The following is a 10491-nucleotide window of genomic DNA, read 5'->3' as shown; positions in this document are numbered from 1 at the left end:
CTGATCAAAATTGCAACCATATCCATTTCTAAGCCACACACTGAGCAATAGCAAAAGATTTACTATTTTTGGATTTACCTTTTTATTTCAGAAAATTCAAAAAATTACTTGACAGGTGTCTGGAGTAAAATATGTCAGAAAACCAATGAGGAAAACATAAAATGCATATGTTCAGTCTTTTTATGGGTATTACAGATCAAAAGATTGTACATCTAATCTTATATTCCGATTAACTGTGCTACCAGTTTGTTCAGAAAATTCAAAAAATTACTTGACAGGTGTCAGGAGTAAAATAGGTCAGAAAACCAATGAGAAAACATAAAACGCATATGTTCAGCCTTTTTACGGGTATTATAGATCAGAAGGTTGTAGATCTAACCTTATAGTCCGATTTACTGTGCTACCACTTTATGGCCAATTTATAAAATTGGAGGTAACCAATCAATCCTGTCTTATTAGCAGTGAAATTAACAAGGATTTTAGGAAAAAATAATTTAGGAGCAGGAAATCTGAAATGAGATAATACTTTTAGAATCTTCATAAAAACATTTACTACGTCTTCTAACTCTGAAGATTAATCTAAAGCATCTTCAATATTAACATCATCTTGTCCATTCCTATCTCATCCTGAAATAATAAAAACACTGGCATTTTCTCTCTAGTCCCTGCAGTGTGGCTTCAGCACCCACTGCTCTAAGTGAGCCCCTTGCACAGTAATCACTGAGGGCTCCCATTGAATCCATTGTGTTGCTCCTCCTGTTTATTCTGTAGGTAACATTCTGTCCTGAGATTTTCCCCTCACTCTTACAGCACTTTCCTTAGTTTCCATGGTACCAGTGCTCGATTGGATTTTGTTTTGTTTTCTATAGCTGTAGCTTCCGCTTGGACATCTAGGAACAGGGCCTCCTCTTCCTCTTCAACTCCTCAAATGTGTGGGAGTTTCCATGGCCTTTGTTCATCTCCCCTCACACCACTCTCTCTGCCACCTTGTCTCTGTCTATGGTCCCTACTGCCCTTATGTGCTGATGCCTAGGACTCAATCACAATAGACAATCAGAAAACATTTTTTAAATTCAATGTGTTGGGGTGACATTGGTCAACGAGGTCACATAGGTGTCAGGTGTAGATTTCTATGTTACAAGATCTGTATGTTGTACCCTTTGTTTTTCTCCCCTAACACCACTCTCTCTGCCACCTTGTCTCTGTCTATGGTCCCTACTGCCCTTATGTGCTGATGCCTAGGACTCAATCACAATAGACAATCAGAAAACATTTTTTAAATTCAATGTGTTGGGGTGACATTGGTCAACGAGGTCACATAGGTGTCAGGTGTAGATTTCTATGTTACAAGATCTGTATGTTGTACCATATTCCCCCAAAACATTTTTTTTTAAATAAAGGACTGAATAAATGATGATTTCAAAACTTAAATAGCCAACCTAAACCTTTTACCTAAGCTGTATGCTATACAAAGTATGGCAAAAGTAGGTTTACAGTTGTTCATATGGAAAATCCTATATAATAAAAGGCCAGACCATAAGTATAATGACCGGAACGACCTCTCAACCAGGCACTATGAGGTGGGAGGCCTGCGAGGGAAACCGGCTGGCTGGCGGCGGCTGAGGCTGGGTAGGTCTAGGGCCTGCAAGGGGAACTGGATTGCTAGTGGCGGCAGCAGGCGGCCAGGAACTGGCGAGCAGGCGGAAAATGGCCCTGATCGCAGGCTAGGCCTAGGGACCCTATGTGCACACGATTTCGTGCACTGGGCCTCTAGTAATATGATAATTAATAAATAAAAATACCTAGAAAATGAGGAGTTTTCTCTGTCCTCTACTCTTCACAGTAAACTGTCAGGCTGTCTTCTACAAATTAGAGTAAGTCTATTTCTTTCCATCCAGACTTTTACCCCTTAAGATTTGGTAGCCATCATCCCTGCCCCAGGTTCTTATTCTCTGTCAGTCTATTCCCATAAGACCAATAGAGTAACTTCTAAAAATGTAAATCCAATACTATCACCTTCCTGCTTACAATGCCTGGATTTCCTGTCTTTTATCTCGTTAACTCTTTGACACAGTTGATTACTTCTTTGTGCTTTGTGTCCATTCCTTTCCTATCCCATTGACACCATTTTAGTTCTTTATCAAAACCTAGCCTCTGGGCCTTTGTGCATATTGCTCCCTCTGCCTGCAACACACTCTACAATCTCCTTTTACTTGGCTACTCTTAATCATTATTTGTGTGTCTCAACTAAGAAACAATTTTTCAGTTGAGAAACAGTTAAGACCTGCCATAAATTTAAGGCGAGATTAAGTCCCCATGCCATATGTTCTCATAGATTCCTGTATTTTCATTGTCAGAACCTCTATCATGTTTTACTGCTATGACTTATTTGTAAGCTCGGGAGGGTAGTAATCAGGTCTGTTACAGCAGATAGCACAGTGCTATTTTGAAAATGAGCCAGTGAATACCTATCCAGTCAGCGAAGTTTGGGGTTATTTTAAGGAGTTAACACTATATGATGAACTAATAAGAAATCTGCGGCCCTAGCGGGTTTGCTCAGTGGGTAGAGCATCAGCCTGCAGACTGAAGGGTCCTGGGTTCCATTTCAATCAAGGGCATATATCTCTGGTTGCAGGTTCCTCCCTGGCCCAGGCCCTGGTCAGGGCGTGTGCAGGAGGCAACCAATCGATGTGTTTCTCTCTGATATTCCTCTCTGTCTTTTCCTCTCTTCCAATCTCTCTAAAAATCAATGGAAAAATATCCTCTGGTGAGGGTTAAAAGAAAAATAAATCTGCAGAAAAAGCATGTTATATACAGTTGTTCTAGTCAAACACTACTCAAAATTGGACACACTCAAATGACACTTTAAAATTACTGAGAAAGCATTCAGTTTAATGATTGCACTTTGGAAAACAGTTTTAAATTTAGCAGAGCATTTATCAAACTTACAGAGTGTGAAGCATATTGAACTTATAATTTTAAATTCTCTAAAGGACTACCAAGCACTTTTTTCTAATTAACCTCTTGTAAGTATGCTCATTTTAAATATACCACTAAATCACAGGAAATTCTATAACAGTTGCATACACGCATACATATGTAATACATAACATATTTTAAAATTTCACTAACTTCATCTTCAAGCCACCTGGCTAGTACACCAGGTATGAAATAATGCTGCTTTTATTTTACTCTGTTGGGCTGAATATGTATGAATAAGGAATTTTATGAATTTCCAATAAATCCAATATGAGATGAAATGGGACAATCGTTTGTGGAAAGAAGAGTAGAAACAATTGAAATGCTGAGCATCCTTTGGAAATAACCTCCACAAATAGATCAATTTTATTTTATTAATGTTGTTTGTGAAGTTTGGGGGGAAGAAGGATATTCATTTGTTTGCCTGTTCATTTTAGCAAAGTATATGGAAGGGAGAATTCTAAAAGGACTGCATTGAACGGTCACAGAGTTATGAAGCAAAGAGCAATCTTTATGAAATGAGCCACAGAAAAAATATTGGTTACTTAATTGCCTCAATTTATAGAATGATCACCATTAATATAATATTTCACACAAAGTCAAATGGGATTTGAATATCTATATGAGGGATATCTGGCTTTAATAATTGCTAATTCATTACCTTAAAAAATTGTCCATGACGGATGACTCCTAATGCAAAGTACCTCCAAACACTGAATCAGTTGCTCCTTTTTTTAAATATCTTTCACTTGACTCTTCTTTGGTTTTTGTCATAGTTTGTGCTCATTCATTTTACTTGTGTCTTCTACACCCTTTATTATGCCAAACGACATTTATGATGTGCCCAGAATCCTACTAGCAAATTGTATTAATCTTCTGTGGCTGCTGTAACAAATTACCGTGAATTTGGTAGCTTAAAATGATGTAAATGTATTCTCTCACTCACAGCGCTGGAGGCCAAAAGCTCCAAGTATATTTAAATGCGCTGAAACCATGGTGCTGAGAGTGGAGAGCCTTCTCCCCTGTCCAGGCTGCAGGGAATCCTTCCCTTGCCTTTTCCAACTTCCAGTGGCTGCCTGCATTCCTCCAAGTTCTGCCTCAGTGGTCATTTTGCCTTCTCCTCTTCTGTCTGGGTCTGGTCTCCCTTGGCATATTTCTTATTAGAAGAATCAGTTAGATCACATTCAGGGCTCACCTGCATCATCCAGGACAATCTCCCTCTCTCAGGACCCTTAGTTTAATCAAATGTGGAAGAACATTTTCCTGTATAAGGCAATACTCACAAGCCCTGGGGATGTGGACTTGATGTCTTTGGGAGCATTATTTAGTCTGCTGTGCACATGTATCTAGAACCAGAATTAAATGTATTTTCTTCCTCTCACCAAGGTAATAGGTTTTTCTGGAGATATCTACATTTTTGTTCTTACCACTGATCTGATCTCAATGAGTAAGGGAAAAAAAAGATAAATTACTCTTAAATTGTTGGGTTTTTTTCACTTCCTTCCCCTGTTCAAATCAAACATAATGTAATAACTTTCCCTATCTCAACATATGTGACAACTGGGTAACTCTTTCTACTATTCCTGCCTCCAGCCTACATTAGTCTTTCATTGCTTCTCACACAGGCTAACGCAATAGATATGAAAATTGTCTTTTCACCTTTATTTCCTTCACCCAGTGCGGTACTCCAAAGCCCAGCCTTGATTATGCTCCCTCTATTCCCTTCTAAAACCTTCGGTGGAATACACCCCTCTCTTGCATAATTATTTTGGTGAATATAAACTGAGCACTATCCTAAGCTAAAAGTAATTTGATTTTTAAAACAAAGTTATGAATCAGGTACCTTGATTAGAATGATTTATGTGAGTCATCTAAGGCATAGTGCATAACTACTCTTCCAGGGCGACTTGCCAATAAAACCCTAGAGATTCTTGCAAAAGCTCCAGAGTAGAGGGAGCAGGAAGTTACAAACTCGGGCATTCTAACTCTGAAGTCTCCTTTATTATCCACCAAGCTCTACTCTAACTTTTCTCTATTTTTCCAAACTTTGCATGCGTATTTCCTTTTATGTAAATTCCCTCTACTGTGGCTAAATTGGATTATTAATGGTTCACTAAATCCACCTCATGGCTTGATTTCTCTACATTTTTACTAACTGAACGGATTTTTTTTTTTTTTTTGAGGAAAATCTCACAGTACATTTAGCTTACCTTAAATGTCAATTCCTGCAGGAATCCTGTTAACGCTGAATGTGATCTGAGCTTTTCCTGAATTGAAGGGAAAGAAAACTCAGGTAGATCTGATCATAGATCAAGGAGGTGGTCATTATGTTACGATCATGCGGCTTTAATTCTGGGCTTCTTCCTGTCCTGGAACATTGCCAGTGGGCATGATGCCTGTCACTCAGGCAGGGTATGTGCTGCCAGGTGGCACTCACCCCGTGAAAGGAGACACTGGCATTCACTTGAATGGAAGAATGGTGAGGGACTATTTTGTGGATTAGACATTTTTAACGAATGTGATTGTTATAATTATTTAGTGAATGTGTCGTGCTCACATCTATACATATTTTAGCTAAATAAAATAAATGAATTTTCATAGTTATTCCTTCCCCTGCTCCAAAACTGTAAAATATGAGATAAACAAAGAGAAAGATAAGATCCACAGTGGTGAGGGTCCTGTGGCTTCTTGCCAAGCGCAAGCTGTGCCAACTGAAGTGCAACAAAGTAACACATGCTCTTTCTTTAAATAAAATTTAAGACACTGAGAGGATTATACTCCAGCATTTCCCTTATCGAACTTACGGACTTTCACAGTGATTTAGTTATTACCATTCATAAAATAAAAGGTGTACATAAATCAATTACAAAGTATCATTTTGGTCATGTATATTGAGACCTATTAATTATGTGCACAAGGGATAATAATGTTAAAACTTCTGTGTAGGGTTAATTTTGTTTGCAATATGGAAAGTTCATTTAAAACTTGAAGTATTTTCTAGAAGGGTACTGAACAAAATGAATCATCATTAAGCTGTTTAATTAATCTAATAAAATAATACTCAGGTAAATAGGAGAGCTGAGCTTAAGCAAAGTACGGTTGTACTTAGTAATTGTACAGTCTCTCTCTCCGTTAAAAATGTGTTTCCTACAACTCTGACTTGGTGGTTTGAATTTGCTTTTTATAAAATATATGCAATGAACTAAATCACAAAGTTAGAAGTTCAAAAGGCATTGCAGGTAATGAAATAGAAATGGCTGTTTAAAACCTTGCCATATTTTTATTATAATGGTGTAAGTATTTTTGATGCTTTTATGTTAAAGGTAATATTTTCAGTTGTGCTTCAGCAATCATATGTGTGCTGTGCCCCTTACCCTTAAAAAAAATGAGCAATAATAGTTAAACATTAGACATTTCCTGGTAATTATGGTATATGCACATAGTAGAATGTTATGCAGCCATTAAAGTAATTATAGAGACTGTGTAACAACATGGTCAAAGCTACAATGTACTACTGAGTGGCAACAAAGAGAATATACAATTATTTCTATTGTGAATGAGATTATATAAAATTAATGTATACATATGTACTGACTAGACGGTTTTAAAACTAAGATTTTTTAAAAAATTTATGCAATAATCTAACAGCTTTTTTTTAGCATATAAGAGGTGAAGCGAAATATTTTAATTTAAACTATATATTTTACATTCACTCTAATTATACTTTAACTTCTGGCCCAGCGCAAGAATTTATGCACATTGAAAGGAAGTTCATTAGAAGGTGGCTGGCAGGGCAGGACTGGGCAAGGGGGGCCAGACCTGCCCTGGAGCCAACCTCCCGTGACCCCTCTTGGCAGGCTGCCCCTGGGGTGGCCCAGTGGCTCAGAGGCATCTGTGGAGTGAGCAGGGTCCCTCCAGCAGGTGGGTCCCTCGGCTTGGCCTGCGGGGATTGTGTTACTGACTCTGACACCCCCCAAGGGGTCCCAGAGTAGGAGAGGGCACTCTGCAAAGTTGCTGTCATACAGGCTGTGGGACGCGAACGCAAGTGTGCAGTAAACCAGATTTGAGGCCAATAGTACCCCAGCAACATCATAACCCATGGCCAAAGGTGGAATTGCGCAGCCCCGAGAGGAATCGGGCTCCCTCCTCTCTGGTTTCAGGGGTGCGTCGCCTGAACCACCACTGCCAAGTCACTGCAGCTTGGCAGCTCCTGTGTTGAGCATTTTCCCCCTGGTGGTCAGTGCGTGTCATAGTGACTGGTCAGACGGATGGAGGAGGGACACTTAGCATATTAGGCTTTTATATATATAGATTATACTAGAAATAGAAATATAATCTATCGACTTATACATTTCATATATACTGAAATAAGTTTGAGTGGTTTCAAGTTTTTAAGATATATATATACACACACACACACATATATATATATATATATGTTTTAAAACTTTTTTATTGGTCTTTAGAGGAGAAGAAAGGAGAGAAAAAAACATCAGTGTAAGAGCAAAACATCAATTGGCTGCCTCCTACCTGGGACTGAGCCCAAAACCCAGGCATGTGCCCTAACCAGCAATCAAACCAGCAACCAATCAAATGGCGCCCAACCAACTGAGCCACACAGGCCAGAGATTTAATAGATTTTCAAATAGAGTATTGTAACCAGTTTTTTAGCATCACCATTGAGGAAAGTAAAGGAGAAATATCTAGGATAGGAGTGATTTGGTTTAGTCATAAAATATATTTTAGATATTTAAACAAGAATTTTTCCTAAAAAAATTTTTTGTAAAATTTGAGTATACATTTGTTTATAATAGATTAGGTATAATGCATTCTTAATAATGAACACACAGATGAAGATGATAAAAAGTGGTCAATAACATGCACATGACGACTGAGTCTTAGCTCTGTGTGAGGTTTGTCACACATTTCCTCATTTGGTCTTTCTAGCAGTCCTCATAGGTGACTGAAGCTTAGAGAGATCAAGTTGCCCAAGGTTGTACAGACAATGTTAAGATGAGACTAGAGTGCAGCTGGTGTGACTTCAGAGCCGGAGACTGAAACTTAGATCCTCAAAGGGATGAAAGGCAGGTCGAGGGACCTTTGAGTTTTGTTAATGTCTGTCTTCAGTGATTCAATTAGGGCACTATGGGCTGAGATCAAAAGCACTTATATGTTCTATAATGAATTCACTGTGATTTCTTTTATAGAAGAACTAGAGGCCTGGTGCACAAAATTTGTGCATTCAGGGGGAGGTTCCCTCAGCCCGGCCTGCTCCCTCTTGCAGTCCGGGAGGCCTCAGTGGATGTCGGATTGACAGTTTAGGGCTGCTTCCCCCAGGGGGTGCAGTCCTAAGTCGGCAGTTGGACATCCTTAACACTACCACAGAGGCAGGAGAGGCTCCCACTACTGCCGCTGCACTTGACAGCTGTGAGCCTGGCTTCTGGCTGAGCGGTGCTCCCCCTGTGGGAACACACTGACCACCAGGGGACAGCTCCTGCATCGAGCAACTGCCCCCTGGTGGTAAGTGTGCATCATAGCGACTGGTCGTTCCACCATCAGGCCGAAACTGGCTCTCCAACATCCCCCCAGGGGTCCCAGATTGCGAGAGGGTGCAGGCCAGGCTGAGGGACCCCACTGGCGCACGATTAGGGCCAGGGAGGGACAAGGGAGGTTGGCCAGCCAGGGAGGGACCACGAGAGGGCTCCAGGGCATGTCCAGCCTATCTCGCTCAGTCCCGATCAGCCAGACCCCAGCAGTAAACTAAATTACTGATCGGAGCATCTGTACCCTGGTGGTCAGTGCATGTCATAGCAACTGGTCAACTATTTGATCCAGTGATCTCACTTCTAGGAATATATCCTAAGAAATCTGAAGCACCAGTTAGAAAGAATGTATGCACCCCTCTGTTCATAGCAGCACAATTTACAATAGCTAAGATCTGGAAACAGCCCAAGTGCCCCTCAGTAGATGAGTGGATAAAAAAGCTATGGTACATCTATGGTACACCACAGAATACTATGCAGCTATAAAAAAGAAGGATCTCTTACCCTTTGAGACAGCATGGAGGGACCTGGAGAGTAATAGGCTAAGTGAAATAAGCCAGTCAGAGAAAGATAAGTATCACATGATGTCACTTATATGTGGTATCTAATAAGCAAAATAAACTAATGAACAAAATAGACCCAGAGAAACTGAAGCATACAACAGACTGACATATTTCATAGGAGGGAGGTGTGAGAAGAGATTAATCAAAGATTTTATGTGCATATACTAGTATATACAGAACCCATGGACACAGACAAGTGTGGTGATGCCTGAGGGGGTGGGCATAGAGTGTTGGGGATCAGTGGGGGGCAGGAAAGGGACATCTATAATACTTTCAATAATAAAGATTTTAAAAAAAAGAAACATAAAGGTACTTGACCTGGTATAAAATATCCTATATAATAAAAGAGAAACATGCACATTGACCGTCCCTTTCCTACGCTCACCAGCCAATCAGATGTGAATATGCAAATTAACCCAACAAAGATGGCTGGGTAATTTGCATACACAGGCACTGGGTGGAGAGCAGAAGTGGGAGAGCCAGCAGCTTGGGGGGGATGTGGCTCCCTCAGTTGCCAGGCAGAAAGCAGAGCAGGAGAGCTGCAGGCTTAGGGGGCCGTGTCTCCCTTGGTCACTCCCAGCACAGGGAGCACCAGGAATTCTGGGAATAGTAGTTCTGATTGCAGCGCCAGGGCCGGAAGCGGAAGCCCATAGCGTGGGGAGCACCGGGAATGCTGGGAATCGTAGTTCTGGTGGCAAACGGATCTTCTAGAGTCTAGAATATGATTGCAAAGACAGATAGAAACTCCCAGATTGGAGAGGGCTCCCCTGAGGGCTCCCAGATTGGAGAGAGTGCAGGTTGGGCTGAGTCCCCCCCACCACCCACCCATGCATGAATCTTCGTGCACCAGGCCCCTAGTATTATAATAAAAGACAATAAATGAATATATCTTCTGAACCCTTAAGCTAATATACCATAAAAACCACCTGCAAACTTTAAAATTAAATGTATGGAATATTGAAGTCCACATGAAATTCAAAACATCCATTTGAGCCCTGGCTGGCTTGGCTCAGTGGATGGAGCGTCGGTCTGCAGATTGAAGAGTCCTGGTTCGATTCCAGTCTGTGGCACATGCCTGGGTTATGGACTCGGTCCCTGGTGGGGGGCATGCAGGGGGAATCCAACCAATGATGCCCTGCCATCATTGATGTTTCTATCTCTCTCTTCCTCTTTCTTCCTCTTTGAAATAAATAAAAATATATTTAAAAAAATAAAATTCATTTTAGGTGACCATAATACTGACTACTCTGACTTTTCCCAACTCTCATTGTTCCTATCTATTTTTAGGTGGTAATGTAAAATGATCTCAAAGGTCTGTCTCCTTGGAGATAGTCAGGAACAATAAAATGAAAGAGAAATATGGGAGAGACATTTCTACTAAAAATTCTGGAAAAACACTTGATAAA

The 10491-nt window shown here is 40.4% G+C and overlaps 1 protein-coding gene across 1 annotated transcript in view; it reads left to right on the top strand.

Moving 5' to 3' along the window:
- The window catches only part of LOC102765647 (CUB and sushi domain-containing protein 3), a gene marked incomplete at its 5' end in the record, with an annotated part of 698415 nt that overhangs the window by 564964 nt on the left and 122960 nt on the right, over window positions 1-10491 (top strand). The window lies entirely within an intron of this gene.

Source organism: Myotis davidii, unplaced genomic scaffold, assembly GCF_000327345.1.
Source record: "Myotis davidii unplaced genomic scaffold, ASM32734v1 scaffold713, whole genome shotgun sequence".
NCBI lineage: Eukaryota > Metazoa > Chordata > Mammalia > Chiroptera > Vespertilionidae > Myotis > Myotis davidii.
The sequence above is the reverse complement of the archived record's forward strand: the minus strand, read 5'-3'. Positions and strand labels throughout refer to the sequence as shown.